The following is a 22,437-nucleotide window of genomic DNA, read 5'->3' as shown; positions in this document are numbered from 1 at the left end:
CTCACACTCACACACATATACACACCTACTCACACTCACACACATATGCATACACATGGGTGAATACACACAAAGGCGTGCAACCTTACACACAAACACACAATCCAAACAAATAACAAAGAAAGACAAAAACCAACAAAGACAAAACAAACAATTGGCATTTTGATTGCAAATCTACTTGGATTTGGGGACATTGCTACAATATTGGCTCTTTCTGTACATGAATACGGTATATCTCACCATTTATTTCATTTAATATATAGTAAAATCTTTCTCGAACTTTCAAATTTTCCTTATAGATGTACTACTCATTTCTAGTTACTAAATACTAGGTAAAAATTGACACTGATATATAGAAATATAGTTGATTTGTACATATTGAATTGTTTGCACCAAATTTAAATGCTCATATTAATTCATACCATCTGCCAATAACAATGGTAGTTTCTTTTCCAATCCCAATAGTTGCATTTATCTTGCTTTATTGTATTGTCTAGGCTCTATAGGTAAAATGCTCAATGACAAATATCCTGATATTGCTCTTGATCTCATTAGGAAAGATTTCAACATTTTACTATTTTAATTTATGATTGCAATAGGTATTTCTTATCACACTAAAATAGTTCTTTCCTGTTTTTAGTTTTTAGGAACTTCAAAAATAAGGAATAAATGAAATATTTTATTAAATCCTTTTTCTGCATTAACTGAAATAACCATGTGATATCATTCTTTTAATTTGTATTACACTGGCTGATTTTTTTACATGCTAACAAATGCTGATTTTCTGGAGTAAACAAATTTGCTCACGATTAATGAACTTTTTCATATATTGCTGAAATTGGTTTGCTAATATTTGATTGACAGCTTTTCCATTTTATTCATGAGACAGATTTGCCTGAATATCCTTTTTTATACTATTTTTGTCAGGTTTTGTATCAAGATTATATGATCCTTATAAAGTAAATTGGGGATTATTACCTCTTCTTCTATTTTTTGAAAAACAAAACAAAACAAAAACTTACATAGGATTAGACTTACTTCTTCTTTAAATTTGCCTGTGAAGCCTTCTGTGTTTGGAATTCTTTTGTAGGAAAATTTTTGATTACTAAATAAAATTTCCTTAATGTTTATAAAATCATTCAGGTTATCTCTTTTAAAGTAAATATTGCTAAGTTATGTATTTTTAGGAATATTTTGATCATTGATGTATTTTTCTAGGAATTTGACCACTCATCTAACTCTTCATATTTCCCAATATTAACCTGGTAATATGAAGTTCACGATACTCATTATTAACTGTTTAATATCTGTACATCTGTTGTGATGTTACTTTGTCATTTCTGATACTAGATATTCCTCTCGTCACTTGTTCACTTGTTCAGTCTCATCAGAATGTAGAAACATTTACTCAGCGTTTGTAACAATTTTAGGCTGTCCTGCTTCTTTTCTTTATATGTTTGCTTCTGACCTCATTAATTTTGTACTTTAATTCTTTTTTTTTTCAGATAAAGTCTTGACTTATTAATGTTCAGTTTATTTTCTTTAGTACATTTAAGGTATAAATTTCCCAGTAAATGCTTCTTATAGGTGTTCTACAATTGTTATTTATAAGATACACATTTTTAGTTAGTCTAAAATGTTTATAATTATTATTGTGATTTCTTTTTAATTTTTAAACTTTTTCTTGCTATATTTTTGTTATCACCTGCAGCTTAATTTCACTGGTATAATTTCAATTCTTTGAAAACAGTTGAGACCTAATTTATGACTCAGCATACGGTCAATTTTTGTAATTATTCCATTGTTCTTCAAAATAATGTGAATTTTGCAGCTGCATGCAAGGTTCTATATATGTCTACAATGTCAAGTTTCTTAGTCTTATATTTCAACTCTATCCCCCTCTACTGATTCTTTTCTATTTTATTCCATCAATTACTAAGTAAGTTAATATTCACTGCTACTGTGTATTGTTTATTTCTCCCTGCTATTCTGTCAAATTTTCCTTAATCTGTCTTGAGGTTATGCTCTTAGGGACACTTAGATTTAATATCATTCTATCTTCCAATCAAATTTAAACTTCAATCACTTATAGAGTAACTTTATCTCCAGTAATGGTTTGGTTTTTAAAGCCTATTTTGTATAACCAGTGTAGTTAAACCAGTGTCCATGTGATATTTGTTTGAAACTATTTTCCATTATTATTTACATTTTACATGCGAGGAATGGTTGGTGCTTAAGAAACATACCCAACAGTAGACAGCCCTAAGTGGTATTGTCAGAAACTGAGCCCAAACAGCATGTCTGCAAAGTTGATGCATCTCAACATTATGCTTCTCTTATAAATTCCAAAGAGTTAAGTCAGCTTAGGCTCAGGAGAAAAAAAAATTCTCATCCCAGTTTCTGCCATGATTTCTCACAGATTGCTAATTGTGACTTTTCACTTACTTCCAGAAAAATTCTCACTCCTTTAATATTCTAATGCAACATAATATGGTAAAAGAAAAAAAAAATCTCCTAGAAAAAAGAGAATATTCTTAGTCCAGAATTGCAGTACTCAAATACCATCACTTAGACACAAGAAAGAAAAGTCTTTCAAAGTTTCCCACTTTGTCTTTGAAATCAGAATGATTATCAACAACCTTAAGGTGCTTGTCAAATGCCACTGAAAAATATCTCAATCTGTCTTAATATAAAAATATGTAGCCAGGATGAAATACAATCAAGATTTCTGAGAAACTGTATATGGCTCTACTGAGAAGAAAAGCTTACTGCAATCTGACTTCATGAAAAGCACTCAAAAAAGATGAGTGATAAGCTTTTTCATCTCTCCTTGAAAAGACACACACAGAGTATTTTAGACAGAGGCACTAAGCAACTTATGTAACCATTTGGAATTCCATACTTTTCATATTTCTCAATAATCAATATTAAATATGTAATGCTAAATCATATTTGTTAAAAGCGTACAAACTATAAAGAAAATTAAACTTGCTAATGATTTCATGATTTCCAACAACACAAGAGAATACTCTACACATGGACATCACCAGATGGTCAATCCCGAAATTAGATTGATTATATTTTTTGCAGCCAAAGATGGAAAAGCTCTATACAGTCAGCAAAAACAAGACTAGGAGCTGACTGTGGCTCACATCATGAACTCCTTATTGCCAAATTCAGACTTAAATTGAAGAAAGTAAGGAAAACCACTAGACCATTCAGGTATGACCTAAATCAAAGCCCTTACAATTATAGAGTGGAAGTGACAAATAGATTTAAGGGACTAAATCTGATAGAGTGCGTGATGAACTATGGATGGAGGTTCGTGAATTTGTACAGGAAACAGGGAGCAAGACCATTTACAAGAAAAAGAAATGCAAAAAAAGCAAAATGGCTGTCTGAGGAGGCCTTACAAATAGCTGTGAAAAGAAAAGAAGTAAAAAGCAAAGCAGAAAAGGAAAGATACAGCCGTTTAAAAGCAGAATTCCAAAGATTAGCAAGGGGAGATAAGAAAGCTTTCCACAGTGATCAGTGCTAAGAAATAGAGGAAAACAATACAATGGGAAAGACTAGAGATCTCTTCAAGAAAATTAGAGATACCAAGGGAATATTTCATGCAAAGATGGGCTCAATAAAGGACAGAAATGGTATGGACCTAGCAGAAGCAGAAGATACAAAGAAGAGGTGGTAAGAATACACAGAAGAACTGTACAAAAAGAGCTTCACAACCCAGATAATCACGATGGTGTGATCACTCACCTAGAGCCAGACATCCTGGAATGTGAAGTCAAGTGGGCCTTAGGAAGCATCACTAAGAACAAATCTAGTGGAAGTGATAGAATTCCAGTTGAGCTATTTCAAATCCTAAAAGGTGATGCTGTGAAAGTGCTGCACTCAATATGCCAGCAAATTTGGAAAACTCAGCAGTGGCCACAGGACTGGAAAGGTCCGTTTACATTCCAATCCCTAAGAAAGGCCATGCCAAAGAATGCTCAAACTACTGCACAACTGCACTCATCTCACATGCTAGTAAAGTATGCTCAAAATTCTCCAAGCCAGGCTTCAATAGTATGTGAACTGTGAACTTCCAGACGTTCAAGCTGGTTTTAGAAAAGGCAGAGGGACCAGAGATCAAATTGCCAACATCCGTTGGATCATTAAAAAAGCAAGAGAGTTTCAGAAAAACATCTATTTCTGCTTTATTAACTATGCCAAAGCGTTTGACTATGTGGATCACAATAAACTGTGGAAAATTCTGAAACAGATGGGAATACCAGACCATCTGACCTGCCTCTTGAGAAACCTGTATGCAGGTCAGGAAGCAACACTTAGAACTGGACATGGAAAAACAGACTGGTTCCAAATAGGAAAAGGATATTATGTCAAGGCTGTATGTTGTCACACTGTTTATTTAACTTCTATGCAGAGTATATCAGAGAAGGCAACATCAAGAGAAATGTTGGGCTGGGTGAACCACAAGCTGGAATCAACAGTGCCAAGATAAATATCAATAGCCTCAGATATGCAGATGACACCTTCTTTATGGCAGAAAGTGAAGTAGAACTAAAGAGCCTCTTGATGAAAGTGAAAGAGGAGCGTGAAGGTGTTGGCTTAAAGCTCAACATTCAGAAAACTATTATCATGGCATCATTCCAAATGATAATTACATAAAGTCTGTTGCTTTTAATTATTTCATTAAGTCAGAAATTCTGGAAGTGAAATTACCAAATAATGTTAGTTGTGCCCTAATATCTAGTCTCTATTCTCCAACAATAGTAATTTCCTCAAATTTATCTTCCAAAATAAAACTATATCTTCCAAACTTTTTATAAGTGTGTCATGGTCCGGCAACTTGGTTCTAGTCAATTGAATATAAGTGGAACAGCTATGGACACTTTTCAAAAGATATCCATATAGGGAGAGAACATAAATCTTCTAGAAATATTCCCTTTCTGCTGCCAGAATATTTCCTGCTGTTTTCAAAACTGGGAAAGGAGTATTTCAAGGTGGTATATTGTCACCCTGTTTATGTAACTTACATACAGAGTACATCATGGGAAATGCCAGGCAAGATGAAATATAAGCTGGAATCAAGATTGCCAGGAGAAATATCAACAATATGCAGACGATATCACTCTTATGGCAGAAAGTGAAGAGGAACTAAAGAGCCTCTTGTTGAGGATGAAAAAGGAGAGTTTCAGCTAAGAAAGAGGTGGCATAAAACTCAACATTCAAAAAACTAAGAGCATGGTATCTGGTCTCATCATTTCATGGCAAATAGATGGAGAAAAAGTGGAAACAGAGACAGCTTATTTTGGGGGCTCCAAAATCACTGTGGACGGTGACTGCAGCCGTGAAATTAAAAGATGTTTGCTCCTTGGAAGAAAAACTATGACAAACCTAGACAGCATATTAAAAAGTAGAGACATCACATTGCTGACAAAGGTTCATATAGACAAAGCTATGGTTATTCTAGTAGTCACATATGGATGTGAGAGCTGGACCACAAGGAAGGCTGAGTGACTAAGAATTGTGGTACTTTTGAACTATGGTGCTGGAGAAGATTCTTGAGACTCCCTTAGATAGCAAAGAGATCAACCCAGTCAATTCTAACGGAAATCAACCCTGAATATTCATTGGAAGGCCTGATGCTGAAGCTGAAGCTCCAATACTTTGGCCATCTGATGCAAAGAGTGGATTCATTGGAAAAGATCCTGACATTGTGAAAGACTGAGGGCAGGAAGGAAGAGGGCGACAGAGGATGAGAAGGTGGGATGGCATCACCAACTCAGTAGTCATGAGTTTGAGCAAACTGGGAGATAGTGAAGGACAGGGAAGCTTGGCATGCTGCAGTTCATGGGACTGCAAAGAGTCAGATACAACTTAGCGACAATAACAACAGGGAAAGGGCATAAATCTTCTAGAAATATTCTTTTCCTGCTGCTAGAATATTGACTTTATGGCTGGAATATCAATACTGGATATCCCAAAGCATGAGGTAAAAGTTTCAGGAAAACAGAGCAAAAGATGAAGGATCTGGGTCCCTAAAGACTATGGAACCTCCTGATGATCCCTTTACACAGACTTCACATAAGAAAAGATAAAGTTCTACCTTTTTAAAACAATTTGGATTACTTCCAACCAAACCTTTCCAAACTAGTAAAGTGAAAAGGTTGCATAGAATGCTTTGGAAACACTTAAGATAGTTAAATCGTTTTGTGGAAAGCGGAACAAATATAAACTTTTTCCAACATTACTGAATGCACCCAACTCCCTACATTCTTGTTCCATTATTCCAAGCTACTTTTTACTAGTTTGATTTTAAGTGAAGCATAACTTTGCATTTCTTTTATTAGCTTTTTGTGTGAGAATTGCATTCTTCATTAATTATTTGTTCTTATATCTTGTTTTGTTTTAAATTAAGATGTTACTGCCTTTCTCATAATAATAGCTCTTTACATATGATGTTTGCTGTATTTATTAAAAGTAGTCCTAGTTTTCCATTTCCCATTTAATTTTATTTATATTTCTGTTTTTACTTGTAAAACTATAAAAGTTTCATATCTGCAATAATTCGTGACTTATTCCAGTTACATTTCCATTCTGTTATCATTAAAGCTATACTCACAATGCTTTCTCCCATATTACTTTGATTCATTTGTCTGTGAATATATAAAGTCTTATTTATGAATATTTTAAAGTATTTGGGGGATTTAAAACAATTCCATTTTTAAAGATGATAAAAAAACTACCATTGAATGTAAGAGTTTTCACAAATAAACTTGTATCTTGAAGTTCTAGAAACATAAATCATATGACTTTTCAAGTATATTAGGAAATAAATTTTAATGCGTTCTGCAGGAAGACAACTTTTTCACTATTCTCTTCAACTAAACAGAAAGGTAATTCCTTTTCCATTTTACCGGTAACAAATTTCTAAACAATAGGACGCCTTTCCTCCAACCTTTTCTGCTCTCATTCATACGACAGTCAGTCAGTCATGGAACTATAAAAGGATTTTTAACTCCAGGTCTGTGGTCAAACATTCAATTCCTGTTCCCAAGAGTATAACTTTTACAAGCATTTCATAAACGCACCCACAGATAGATGCCCAATAAATTTTCCTGCCAAGCAAATTGGAAAATACCTGTTTGGCCTCAGCAAACCTGTACTTTTGTATGCGTTTACAAAAACATACCCTGAAATACTTAATAGCCTATGGGAAGTTTTGTAAAATCTGGGACCTACCCATTGTGACCCAGAGTATTTCTTTTCCAGCAACAACAAAAAGTAGTAACAAACGCTTTTTTTAAAAACATTTCAATGAAGAAGAAAAGCTTTTGCAACTTTAAGAAATGTGTATCTCATTAAGGAAATGAAAAGAAAAGAAATGTTGCTTTCATCTGCCAGTTTAGAAACATTACCTTCATAATGAGTCTGAAAATTATAATTACAAATTCAGTTGTCATCTGAACATAAAAGACTATGTATATAGCTTTATATGCATATGTCACATATTTTACTTATAAATTAAAAATAAGGCACATAAACTTCCATTTTTAAAATAATCAATTTTTTCAAAGGTATGTATTATGTGTTTTATGAGTGTATCTTTTTCCTACCCAATGCAGTGCCAAAATTTTCTGTTCAGGCTTCAGAATCTTGTAAGTAGATTCAGACAGGACTCGTGTCATTAGCAAGAGGAATCTATAAAAAATAAAAGTAGACCATTAACAGTGCATTGTTCCTTTTTAGTAAATATATCAAGATATAAATCTTTAGAAGCATGAGATGTCTATGGTTTTCAAATAAATTTATACAGATACATAAATATCTTTACATATATATATAGTTATTATTTATTGAAAAAGAGGCATTACTTTGATATCATAATACCACAAGAATTAATCCAAAAACTATTATATACATATAAATTCTGTTAAAGGCATTATATAGTAATTTGCTATTTTTGTTTTCTCACTCAGTTGTGTCAGACTCTTTGTGACCCCATGGACTGCAGGACTCCGGGCTTCCTATTGCCCTTCCTCCTGCCCTTCACTGTTTCCCAGAGTTTGCTCAAACTCATGTCCATTGAGTGAGTGATGCCATCCAACCATCTCATTCTCTGTCACCCCCTCCTCTGTATTTATTAATCATAAGTTGTTCATTTTGTATAATTTTGATATAAACATCCTGAGTATACTTTAGGACAGGTAGCATTAAGGTTCTTCTTTCTTGGAATGAGTTATGAAAAACTTTCAAGTGTCCTCATTGATTGCATTCAAATGTGTGACAGCCAAGGTCAACACGACAACTGTCTAGTGGGAGCCACTCAGCTGTCTCTACATTGACATTCCTTGCTTGTGTCTCTGTGACTGCTCTGCCCAGTCCAGTTTCAAAAATATTGCTCTTGCCACCTTCAGAAGTGAATGAAACTCTGGCTGTTATCAGTTCCTTAGGTGAGGTAAGGTGAGGTCGCTCAGTCGTGTCCGACTCTGCAGCCCCGTGGACTGTAACCTACTAGGCTCCTCCGTCCATGGGATTCTCCAGGCAAGAATACTGGAGTGGATTGCCATTTCCTTCTCCAGGGGATCCTCCCGACCCAGGGATCGAACCCAGGTCTCCCGCATTGGAGGCGGACGCTTTAGTCTCTGAGCCACCGGGGAAGCCCTTAGACAGTTCTAAAACAAAAACTATCTCTGGCAATCAGTTGAAATTCTCAAGAATCAGACTTTTGAAAGCAAAGAATCAGTACTTGGTGGTAGCCACAGCCTTGGTGCCAGTTCAGCCTCTTTACTGTCAGTTCAATTTATGGAGAATTGAGTAATTCTTCATCATCATTCTTATTATGCCATTGATTATTCACTATTTTGGTCACAAGGCTTATGGTATTAGGGTAGATTCACTACCATACTGTTATCCATCTAAACCATGATTAGTAGAGGGGCTTTTACTTTATTCCAATATCAGATCTTTTGTTAATAAGCACAAAAAGTTACCACATTGACAGAAGACTCCACATCATTTCATCAATTCACTAATTACTGCTTTGGAAAGTATTTAAAAGGGAGAAAAGTTATTAAATTTTGAACATCAGAAGTTATGCTGCTACTTGTTTGTAACAGCCAAGACATAGAAGGAACCTAAATGTCTATTGACAGATGAATGGATAAAAAAAGATGTGGTGTGTATATGCAATGGAATATTACTTAGCCTTTAAAAAGAATGAAATAATGTCATTGGCAGCAACATGATAAACCCAGAGATTGTCATATTGAGTGAAGCAAGTCAGAAAGAGAAATATCATATGATACTGCTTATACGCAGAATCTAAAAAGAAATGATAAAAATAAGTTACAAAGCAGAGCAGACTCACAGACTTAGAGAACTAACTCATGCTTAAGAGGGGGTGGGGGGGAAGATGGGTTGAAAGGTTAATTAAGGAGTCTGGGATCAACATGTAAATATTGCTATATTTAAAGTGGATAACCAACCAGGACTTACTGCACAACACAGGGAACTCTGCTTAATATTTTGGAACAACCTAAATGGGAAAATAATTTGAAAAAGAGTAGATATGTGTATATGCATAACTGAATCTCTTTGCTGTACACCTGAAACTACCATAACATTGTTAGGCAACTAAACTCTAATATAAAAGTAAAAGTTTTAAAAAAGAGAAATTATGCTGTTGCAGTAAAATAAAGGTTGTCTACATATGGTCTGCCAATTAAAAAAAAAACTGTCTATTTTCATTAAAAATAAATTATACTAAACAGGCACCCCAAACTTTACTTTTATCAATAAAGTGAAATGTCACATCTAAGCAACTGTAAAGACACTGCCACAGTAGACTTTACTTAAAAATGAAACAAAAACGTTTGTCATATCCCATAAGTGGGCAATATAGAAATACACAGCTGGTAATTTTACCCACAAGAGGGAGCCTGTATTTTTATATTTTTGTCACAGAACTTGAAAAACCTGAACTAAAATATGTTCTAAAAAAATGTTTGTTGATACCATAATCTTTATGTAAGGTCAAGTTTTAAGCTAATCAGATTTCAGTTGGCATATTTTTCTTTAACCATAATATATCAGTATGTTACAAGACTGGAATGATGATTGGAATTTTTAAAATTTTCATACCTATATTGTAATTAGGTTTTTTCAGATATAATAATGAAGATATAGCTGCCAAAACAGCCTAAGAGGAAATTCCTTTCAGGTAGTAGTAACATTAGTTGAGTGAAATTGACTTGAATTATTATAAGTGCTTTATATCCAAATTTAATAACATAGAAATGAAGTGATATTTCAGTCATCTTCTTATCAAAAAAGAGGCTTATATAAACCAGTAATTATCTATGTATTTTTGGAACAGGCAACACCCTACTTTAAAAATTATGGTGGTCATTCTCATCAATATCACTTAAGACTTGCCTAAGAAAGGGTATAACTGACATGACAGCTGGATGATCTTTCCTTTCTTAGAGTTGAGAAAAAAACCCTTAAAAAAAATCTAAGTTGTATTCTTCATATCTTTAATCTCCATAAACAATATCTTAAATTACTAAGTCTCTAAATAAATGTGCTCTGAGCTTTGGAAAATAAAATATATCCATCAACTTAAAAATTACCTTATAAAAGATAGTTTTGGCAAGTCATCAACTGAGAGTGATCTGTTCTGTCACATTCAGAGACATAGTAATAATCTAGCTGAAATTTGTTTTGTGATTCCTTGTAAAGTGCAGGGAAGACAGGTGATAAAGTGTCCCTGTCTCCTAGTGTCCTCTCCTCAGTCCCTTGACAATATTATACACCGGGGGCAGGAAGCTGAAGAAGAAAGGGTTAATCACCATTGTTCTTCCTTCTGAAATTCCAACCTACCCATTAAATCATTGTTTTTTCTCCTACTAGGCCCCATGAATCTAATGGACCTAAAATCAATATCTTATAAATGACATAAAATATATATTCATTTTATGGACTAATGTACTCTAGTGTCTGAATCCTATTTACAACCTACACTTTAAAAGAGAACAACAGACCTACTTCTGCCAGTAAAATGTTACTCAGTCACTGGTGACATGTTGCAGAATGGACTGTCGTGCTCAAGTGTGGCACGAGGGCAAGACTGGTGCTGCAAATCCACCACTGTTGAAACTTGAAACCTAGTCCAGGGCACTCATGTTAGGATTCACAATTACAAAGGAGCACGCATGGAGCTTCCAAGAGCTCCACCATCTTCCCAGGTGGATTCACACGTTTCTGTTGCATTAACTTGTCTTGTAACTTACATAAAATTTTCAGTGCATCAAATCATTACAATACTGAAAAAGAAAACACAACTTCCACTTCATAGTGACTTCTATAATGATTGAGGACACTCAATTAAAAAAAAAAAAAACAACAAAAACTAAAAGACCAAAATGATCACTAGCCTACCAGAGAGACACTGGCCAAAAAAATGTAGCGTGAGATCACACCACATTAAACCATAGCTTCATGCAAGCTCTGGGGAAACTAAGGGCATTTCATTTCAGTGAAACAACCAAAAAAGATACAATGACTGTCTGTTGGTTTTTACATAGTAAGAAAATATGCTGGGAGTTCCCTGAAGGTTCGGGGGTTAGGACTCCATGCTTTCACTGCCGTGGCCCTGAGTTCAATCCTTGTTGAGGGAACTAAGATGCTGGCAAATCATGTGGTATGGCAAAAAAAAAAAAAAGAAATGATGAGAAGGTTTTATAAAAGTAATTAGTTGTGGTTGTGCTGGGTCTTCCCTGTGGTGCTCAGGCTTTCTCTAGTTGCGGGGAGTGGGGCTACTCTTCCCTGCACTGCGTGGGCTTCTCATTGTGGGGGCTTCTCTCTCATTGCAGAGCACAAGCTCTAGGTACATGGGTTTCAGGGCTGCAGCTCAAGGGCGCTACAGTGCAGGCTCAGTAGTTGCTCTGTGACACGTGGCATCTTCCCTGATCAGAGATGGAACCCATATCCCCTGCACTGGCAGGAGGGTTTTTACCCACTGTACCACCAGAGAAGTCCTCTCAGAAGCCATTCTTATGAGTGAGAAAGTCTTATGCTTAGTTCTAAAAAGTAAACTTCAGTTTACAACTTATTCCTAACTTTATTTTGAGGGGATCGTTTTCTACTTTTAATATTTTTAAGATATCAAATGTAAAACACATTTACTGTAAAATATAAATACTCCTGTAGACTTTCTGTTTTGATGGGTACAAACTGAAATAGAGAATAACCAATAGGAAAAGCAACTTTAAAACAGATATTTTTTGAGAGAATTCTAGCAACAGGTCAGTATGAGGTTTCCTGTTCAGTTTTATGGCTTAAAATCCACAGAGTTATAAAACTACAAAAGAAAAAAAAAAAACTGTTGTTCTTTTTTTTCCATTTGCCAACCAGAGTCATTTATCCCCTATTAGATAAAGTATAATAGACTCTACGGAAAGGGTCATTGGCCTTCCATTTAATGATATTGCCAGTCCCAATCTGCATTTTCCCGGCAATGTCCCTCAACACAGAATAAATGGCTGATCTCTTCACAATAACAGCTGATTTCTATTTATTAAGCTAAAAAGGTCACCATTTTCTACGGCTGGGCCGCCCTGCACTATTGATAATTTTATGCATAAACAAATGGCAAATTTGTGCCCCATAAATATGCATTAGCAATTACTTTTTCCTCGGGCAACGCTCACCGCATGCAAATGTGTACCTCACAGGGCCTGGGAGCTTTTGTTTTAGCTCTTGAACAGTGAAACAAAAGAGCACAATAAACAATTTTAAAATTGCCAATCAATAAGCAGTGCAGATGCAAAGGTAAATGGCAAGAAACTTGCTTAGAAACAACTAAACAAAAAGTGAGGCAGGGGAGATAGCAGAAGACTTTTCCTTTTTATTATTTCATTTCTTTCTCTTTCATAGTGAAAAGGCTAAAGCCCTCTTGACACAGAACAGCTAGATAGGCTGGTGCTAAATCAGATGCCAGATGGGGAAAATAGAATATATACACATGTTGAATCAACACACATACAAATACACACACACACGCACACACACACACACACACACACACGTCAAAAAGGAGGTCTGAGTAAAACGGTGTTCTGACATAATTTCAAATGCATCACCAATTCAAATTTCAGATTTTTCAATTTCAGAGATTCAAAGGATTTTTAAGCTGATAAACTGGGAGGCACTACACCGATGCATAGCTAAAGCTTAATGCTGCTGCATTTTGCCATGCATTTTGCCATTCTCTGTTTTCTAATAAAGACAAGGGAAACATACATTATCAATAAGTAGGATATGTTAGGGACATGAGGAAAAGGAATAAATAAGGAACATACTGAAAAGAAATAAAAAGACATCTCACAAAACAACTACACATCCAGATGTTTAATATCAAAAACCTTTACCTCAGAACAATTCAAGAACAATACTGGGGGACATCCCTGATGATTTGGCAGCTAAGACTCCAAACTCCCGATGCAGACAGTTTGGTTTGGATCCCAGGTCAGGGAACTAGATCCCCCATACTGCCATAAAGGTTCCCATGCTGGCATAAAGACTGACGATCCCAAGTGTCACAACGAAGACCCAGCGCAGGCAATAATAATAAAATATTAAAAAGAATAGCATTGGGTATAAGGATTTAGAGATAGGGTGCTAACAAGGACAGAAGCAACACACAGGTGTAAGAAAGCCAAAGGGGAAAAATGTTACCTAATTTGAACTTGAACATAAACGATAGCTCAATAAAAAGTTGACATTTTTTAAAGAAAAATAAACTTTTATAAGAGGTTTATTTGGCCCACTCTGTCATGCACCACTCTAGGGTCCATTTACCCTTGGATCTTGACAGAAATCTCTACAGGTTGGTATGTTTCACAGCATAAGGTACATAGCAGTTAGGAAACTGAACCAGTTAACATAAAGCGGTGCTAGGTCTGACCTTTGACCTAGTCTGATGCCTGTACCTCTCACTTCACTACTGCATGGTCTGAGTCTGCCATCCACTCCTGAAAACGTATCCCCTTTAACCTGATTTTAAAAATCTCTTCCTCAATGTATTGGTGGCTTTCCCTTTGTGTGAACAAGTCAAACTGTATTAACAATTTAAAATTCAGGGCTTAGGCCAGTTTTCAAAACTAAGCTACTAAACTACTTTTGTAAAATATACAAATGCTGATTTCTATATTAGTACAAAGATACACTGGGCCTCCCAGGTGGCTCAGCAGTAAAAGAATCCGCCTGCTAATGCAGGAGAGATAGGTTTGATCCCTGTGTCGGGAAGATCCCCTGGAGGAGGAAACGACAACCTACTTCAGTATTCTTGCCTGGAAAATCTCATGGACAGCAGAGACTGTTGGGCTAGAGTCCACAGGGCTGCAAAAACTGGACACAACCAAGTAACAGAACATGCATGTATGCACACAAACACACACACACACACACATACACACGAAAATATATTAGTACCTTTCCACTGAGACCATGCCATAGGTTTAATAATCATTTAATGTAATAAAAAGTTTTGTTCTTACCCAATGCTTTAGCCAGTATTAACAAGAAAGTAGTAAAGATAAATAAAATTATTCTTGGCCTAAAGGCAAATAGGCAAACATGAAAATCTAAAACCAACAATAGCTCTGTCCTGTTCAAAGTCAAGATACTCTTCACAGGGGCCTCTTAGAATCTCTGTGTGGGTACTAAAAGTCACCTCATTCTTTAGAGGAGGCCATGAAACTTCTCCTGGCAGTACTTCCCCTGATAATGTCAGTGTTGGGAGATCAGGGCTGTTGCTGGCATGTCAACTGACGGTGTGAATAAGAGAAGATGCCCCGAGGTGGACAATCCATAAAATATATTACTTGCACAGTCATATACAATGGCCCCAGAAGAGACTTCATATTTTTCTTGGTTAGAAAAGTGTTATTTCTAGTATTATAGAATCAAACTCCATCTTTTTTAGAGTTAAAGATTTTTTTTTTAATTGGGGTGTAGTTTGGGTTTTCCTAGTGGTTCAGATGGTAAAAATCTGCCTGCAATGCAGGAAAACTGGGTTTCACCCCCTGAGTCAGGAAGATCCTCTGCAGAAGGGAATGACTACCTACTCCCGTATTCCTACCTAGAGAAGTCTACAGACAGAGGAGCCTAGAAGGCTACAGTCCATGGGGTCACAAAAAGTCAGACACAACTAAGCAAGTAACAATATAGTTGTTTTACAATGTTGTACAACAAAGTGAATTGGCTATGTATGTATATATCTCCTCCCTTCCATAACCGCCCCCCCCATCCCATGGAGTTAAAGATGTTTGAGAATCAAGTACCCACTTATTATTACAAAATCAGCACAGCTGGATTCAAATACTTTATATATTAATTCAAATAATTATAAAGTTAGTGTACTCCCATTTTGCTATCTTAATTATCAGTCTTCAAAGCTGAACATAAAAAACTTGAGCACGGTTTTTCTTAATCAACTAGCTGCATTCAATGTGTGCTGAAGAGCATCACTACAGAAGAACCCATGTTGTCATTACCATCATATCTTGCCCAAGTCCTCACTCTCCATGCAAGGTAAGGATTTCAAATTAAAACCACAAAAACTCCAACTAATCTGGAGTTTGTCTGAAATTTATCAGTGCTTGTATAGTCAACCATGTAGACTGCATGTAAATGAAAGTGTGCTGCTGCTGCTGCTAAGTCACTTCAGTTGTGTCCAACTCTGTGCGACCCCATAGATGGCAGGCCACCAGGCTCCCCTGTCCCTGAGATTCTCCAGGCAAGAACACCGGAGTGGGTTGCCATTTCCTTCTCCAATGCAGGAAAGTGAAAAGTGAAAGTGAAGTTGCTCAGGCATGCCCGACTCTTAGCTACCCCATGGACTGCAGCCTACCAGGCTCCTCCGTCCATGGGATTTTCCAGGTAAGAGTACTGGGGTGGGATGCCATTGCCTTCTCCGGAAAGTTCAGTTCAGTTCAGTTCAGTTCAGTCGCTCAGTCATGTCCGACTCTTTGCGACCCCATGAATCGCAGCACACCAGGCCTCCTTGTCCATCACCAACTCCCAGAGTTCACTCAGACTCACATCCATTGAGTCCGTGATGTTATCCAGCCATCTCATCCTCTGTCGTCCCCTTCTCCTCCTGCCCCCAATCCCTCCCAGCATTAGAGTCTTTTCCAATGAGTCAACTCTTCACATGAAGTACTAGAGTTTCAGCTTTAGCATCATTCCTTCCAAAGAAATCCCAGGGCTGATCTACTTCAGAATGGATTGGTTGGATCTCCTTTCAGTCCGGGAAAGTGTGTTAGAAGTGTGCAAAAACTTGGTGTGTTATATGGACACTCCAGTATCCAAAGGCTCAATGTGACAGAGGGTGGGTCAAATAATTACATGATGTGTGCCCAGTCCCACTTTGATAGGAACAAAATTGTGGTAGAGGGTACCTTGTGAGGGATTAAGAAAGTCAGAGGACCAATGGGAAATTCTAGAACTTTGTGCAAGAGGAAAGTCACTGCCTTATTTATGTTGGGCGAGGGTCTGCCAGCATCTTTGCCTAAGATCCTTTCTTTGTCCATCTCCTGGTCTGCTGACTCCTGACATGTGCTCAGTCTTGTGGGTTAAGTTTCCCTGGCCCCCCTGGTAGTCAGCTTGCAGGTGAGTTAAGATACTGGGAGTAGGTAGTCTGGAGCTTGGTGTAAAACTGCATGGGCGCACGCATGGGTATGTGTGTGGAGGGGGTGCAGGCAGCCACATGCGCACGCATGCACTCCTGTGTCTCCTCTCCCATTTACTATTTAAAAACATTTTATCATAGAGACAATTACACATTCAAAATAAAGACTTCAGAAAAACAAACTCCCATTGACTGTCTCCAAGGTTCAACACCTCTCGACCCTCTGCTGTTTGAGTTTCTCCCTCTTTCTTTCCTTTGCTATGTGTCTCAGGCAGCAGCTCCTTTTTTACCAGGTTCCACCTCCTGCTGAACAGGCTCCCCTGGTTCCCGCTTGTGTCCAGTGACCCCAGCAACCCTGTGATCATCCTGCCAAACTCATCCCTTTTGTCTCCAGTATAAGGGTGGTAGTAACTTCTTCCTGCTCCTGACCTCTAGGTTGCTTTTTCACAGTTTATTATTGTCAATGTGCAACAATTTCTCACTATTAGATGCCCCTTTTTAAAATAATCACAGTGGCTTCTGTCTTCCTGCTGACCATAAAGAGTGCTTATTTTATTATCACCTACTGGCAGAATCATGATTTATCCTTTATTCATAGTTCCCTTGAAGCAGGTCAAGGCCACCTAAGGTATAAGACCCTTTCAACAGCATGGAGCCAAGCATGCTGGTCCAATATAGTCCATGCCCAATGTATGGTTCCCTACATATAACATTTACAATGCATTCATGTACCAATCTAATCTTATTCCATATCTTTTGCCAATTGCTTATTTATATCTTGCTTTTTAAAAATTGATTTGTCTTAATCTATGGACCAATAAAGGAGCAACAGAAACCTACTACTGCCCCGAGAAATTCTACCCAAATGCCGAACATTTTGGGAATCTGGTCAGTCTATTTTAAGGGGGTAGCTCAATCTGTCATGAAAATGTATTTTTCCAGTGGTAGATGGCAGAAACTAGTTAACCAAGTATAGACATGTTTAGTATGTAGGTATTTGTTTATTAAAAACAAAATATGACCTTCTGATGTTAGGAATGTGTGTGCGCATATATGCACGCACACACACACACACACACACACACACACACACACACCATAAAAATGACTGACGCTAGATGGCTCTTACAAAATTACATTTTGAAAAATTATGGGACTATGAATCAAACATATAGATTAAATTTCCCTGAAACAGACATGTGCTTAATAATTAATGGGAAAGGATACAAATAATATTTATGATTTTATCGTACTCAAAACACTTGAATAATTATGCAGTAATCATAGGGCTAGATGAAGACATACTTATCAGATTGGAACTCTAATCTGTAAGGAAATTTTAAAACATAAAAGGATCTTAAAATTGAAATAACGGAAATAAATCCATGCACTGAAACTTTAACCTACTTTAACATAGTCCTTTGTTTATAAAAATTTTAAGGCAAAAAGATCTGCTTCAGATAATCTTCAGATAAGTACACAAGACTATGTAATTTTTAATGGCAGCAATCACAATGCAAGCAAGGATGAGATGTGGCAATGGAAAGAAGAGAATATAGTTAATAACTATTCAGTCCAAATTCAAGTTAGATATAACCAATGCTCTATATGTAATAAGGCAGTATTTTAAATATGGGTTCCAAAACCGATTTTCATCCAGTAGACGGGGAATTGGATAAGCATTCAAAACAGAAAAGTCAACCAGAAACACAGTGGGTATGACAACCGTGCTGAAACAAGTACAAATAGGAGGACAAGATGCATTGAATCTGAAAAAGATTCAACTGAAGAACAAGAGAGCGCTTCTCTGGTGGTTCAGTGGTTAAGAATCTGCCGGCTAATACAGGGGACACGGATATGATCTCTGGTCCAGGAAGATTCCATGAGCCTCAGAGCAATTAAACCCATGCCTCACAACTACTGAGCCCGTGCATCGCAACAAGAGAAGCCATAGCAATGAGAAGCCCAAGCACAGCAACTAGAGAGTAGTCCCGCTCACTGAAACTAGAGGACGCCCACACACAGCAAGGAAGACTCAGTGCAGCCAGAAATAAAATAATAATAATAAGTTGTGAAATTTAAAAAAAAAAATGATCAAGAAAGGGCACCAGTCACTAAGTTCAATCAGATATTTCAAGGGCTGCCATTTGGAAAAATATAGACAGGACATATTGTCTCATGTTCCACATGAGAACAAAGTCATATTTTTGTTTTTGTTTTGATGGCAGGATTATGAGGAGGTAGTAGATTTCAGTGCATTGTGAAAACCAACTTTTTCTTAAATTAGTTGCGCAGTAAGATGACTGATTGGAGGCACGTCAAATGATTTAGGGTTAAAGCCAGGGCTCTGGATTCAGGGAGACTGGGTTAACGTTTTGGCTTTGCTACATACTACCCAAGTGATCCTGGGCATAGTCAGTCACTTAACCTCAGTTCTTCATCTGCAAAATCTTCCAAATATATTCTCTAACAAAGAAGGTGGCAGAGAAGGTAAAGCAAGACCATGTCTCAGAGGTCTAAGAAAAGGATTCTGAACAAAATGACATATTGGATCATCTAGCTTTTAAGATCCATTCTAACCTTAGACTAAATTATTCTGTTTCTCAAAGTTCAGGCATATATTTTCATACAATTTCAGGCCAGGAAATCTCCCACTGATTTTTTAAAAGGGGGAAAAGTTTGTGGCAATTCTGCATTAACAATGTTTCAGCATCAAATAGAGGAAGGATATTCATTTTGACCAAAATAAAGCTATTAAAACTCACAAAGGATTTTTAGTTAATAAAAAGAAACATAATGTCATAAGTCAGAAATATGGTTACTAAAATCAGCAATATCCATTTTGAATAAATTTACATTATTAACCTTATTTTCTCCTTTTTAAAGTCTCTAGCTACTCAATTTATAGATACTTCTTGGATTCTGAAGCAACATGAACAAAGTACTTAGCTTCTTGAACACTGAGCATGGCTTCCTCGCTGCTGTCAGCCAAGCCTTTCCACCACTCCTTCAAGCGTGCCTTCTGTCACAGCCACTCAGCACACGGCAACCAAGAACACAGACAAGTGAGCTAAGCAGGGCTAAAGGGCAACTTCAAAAGAAGTGATTCTCAAATCCTTTTTTGTGATGCCCCAGGGTTCCTCTAGTTATTTCAAGGAATGCTCTAAAACTTTCAAGAAGTTCTTAAAACAAAACCATTTTATTCTTCTCAGCCTAACAATTACAGAGCTCTTTAGACTTTTCAAGGCATTTTCACTTAAACTATCAGATCTGATCCTTGCGGCAATCCTTGAAGGTAGGGATGACTGGGATGATCCTTCTCTTACAGATTAAAACAAATCTGAAAAATTGTGATGTGACTCCCAAGTCACTAAACTATAAAGCAGCATAAAAAAGGCAAGAGCCCAAGTCCTGTCTTCTTTCTTCTCCGCCATGCTTTGTAACAGAGTATCTGCAGTACCCGTGTGTGCAAAGTCACTTCAGTCACGTCTGACTCTTTGCAACCCCGTGGACTGCAGTCCGCCTGTCCGTGGGATTCTCCACGTAAGAATACTGGAGTGAGTTGCCTGCCTTCCTCCAGGGTATATTCCCAACCCAGGGATCAAACCTTTGTCTCCTATATTGCAGGCAGATTCTTTACTGCTGAGCTACTGGGGAAGGCCACCTGCAGTTTGGAGAGGTCATTTTGAAAACCTTCAAATCACGGAAGCATTCATTTATTTCTGGAGCTGTGAACGTTGACCAGGATTATGCTACACTCTGTATTTACCTTCTTATTCGTTGATAGATGTTCCCATTTTTTAAAATGGAAATAGCACAGTGGTTCTCCACCAAGGGTGATTTTGCCCCTTGAGGGACATTTGGCCATGTCTGCAGACATGTTTGATTGTTACACTGGTGGGCGGGGGGGTGGGACACTACTCTAGACCACGGAAGCCAGGGATGCTTCTAAACATCTCTGAGTACATCTGGGACAGCTCCCCAACACAAAGAATTATCCAGTCCAAAATGTAAATAGTGTTAAGAAGGAGAAACCCTGGTTTAGCAGCAATTTCATTTAAGCCATCTGTTTTTGTCTCTTATTTTTGTTATATAATCATAATGCTTTCAGATTGTAACATTTCCTGAGTCCTAATGACTGGTTTGGCATTAGGCTATCAGCTCTTCGGTAGTCACTAATTCCACAAAATGCCCTCTGCCTTAATCTTTGCTCTTTGGCAATACGTTGAACAGTGGTTCAAGTGACAGAGGTCACCATTACTGAGATAAATGGATCATAAAATAATTCATCGTGGTATTTATAACACTTTGCTTAGAAGAATGTTGAAAATAAAGCAAAGTAAATGGGGAAAGTCAGAAGCATACATTTCAATAATATGAAATGAAAATGGAAATTTATTTCAGTTATGCGAGTGATCTTTGACTTTCCTATTATGTACAGCTTACATCAGATAATCACAACAATGTGCATCCAATCTTAAAAATAAAGTCGGTTATCTTTTGACGTGCTAAATTATTTCAATAAGCATCATAATAAGTAATAATATCCTCTTTGCAGAGAATGTCACCCTTCGCCTTTGCCCTGTTAAAACCTTCCCCGAAGCAATGGCTCTCAACGCTTGCTTCCTATGGACAGGGTCCAGGCTGTCTTCTCCGGGCTTAGTTCCAGTCTTAACATGAGCCAAATAGAGTCCCTGATTTGGAAGCAGCAAGTTGCCTCAGTCATAAGGACGCATTACGGTATCTCGTCCGTATTTTGTATGTAGTATTTCGCTTCCTTAGTCTTTACCTCTTTGGTGTCTTCAGATATGTCAGCATTTGAATGACGAATTAGGGCTTTAAAAGCAACCTTTTTAGTTCACATTCTGTTTAAGATTGCAAAAGACCCTGATGCTGAAAAAGACTGAAGGCAAAAGGAGAAAGGGGTGGCAAAGGATGAGACAGTTAGATAGTATCACTGACTCAATGAACACAAATCTGAGCAAACTCTGAGAGATAGTGAAAGACAGGGAAGCCTGGTGTGCTACAGTCCATGGGTGTGCAAAGAGTTGGACATGATTTAGCAATGGGCTTCCCTGATAGTTCAGCTGGTAACGAATCAGCCTGCAATGCAGGAGACCCCAGTTCAATTCCTGGATTGAGAAGATCCACTGGAGAAGGGATAGTCTACCCACTCCAGTATTCTTGGGCTTCCCTTGTGGTTCAGCTGGTAAAGAATCTGCCTGCAATGTGGGAGACCTGGGTTGGATACTTGGGTTGGGAAGATGCCCTGGAGAAGGGAAAGGCTACCACTCCATTTCTCTGGACTGGAGAATTCCAAGGACTGCATAGTCCATGGGGTTGCAAAGAGTCAGACACAACTGAGCAACTTTCACTTCAGTTCAGTTCAGTTTAGTCACTCAGTCTTGTCCGACTCTTTGTGAACCCATGAACTACAGCATGCCAGGCCTGCCTGTCCATCACCAACTCCCAGAGTTTACCCAAACTATGTCCATTGAGTCGGTGATGCCATCCAACCATCTCATCCTCTGTCATCTCTTTTTCCTTCTGCCCTCAATCACTCCCAGCCTCAGGGTCTACTCAAATGAGTCAGATCTTCGCATCAGGTGGCCAAAGTATTAGAGTTTCAGCTTCAACATCAGTCCTTCCAATGAACACTCAGGACTGATCTCCTTTAGGATGGACTGGTTGGATCTCCTTGCAGTTCAAGGGACTCTCAAGAGTCTTCTCCAGTA

General features: G+C 37.4%; 1 protein-coding gene across 5 annotated transcripts in view; it reads right to left on the bottom strand.

The window, feature by feature from the left end:
* Nucleotides 1-22,437, bottom strand: part of SOX5 (SRY-box transcription factor 5) — a 1,147,842-nt gene that overhangs the window by 824,285 nt on the left and 301,120 nt on the right. For all 5 annotated transcript variants that reach the window (XM_042247392.2, XM_042247394.2, XM_042247393.2 and 2 more), the window contains one exon: nt 7,623-7,707. The gene's annotated coding sequence lies outside the window, so the exon portion shown is untranslated. The remainder of the gene's footprint in view (nt 1-7,622; nt 7,708-22,437) is intronic.

This window comes from Ovis aries, chromosome 3 (assembly GCF_016772045.2).
Source record: "Ovis aries strain OAR_USU_Benz2616 breed Rambouillet chromosome 3, ARS-UI_Ramb_v3.0, whole genome shotgun sequence".
NCBI lineage: Eukaryota > Metazoa > Chordata > Mammalia > Artiodactyla > Bovidae > Ovis > Ovis aries.
The sequence above is the reverse complement of the archived record's forward strand: the minus strand, read 5'-3'. Positions and strand labels throughout refer to the sequence as shown.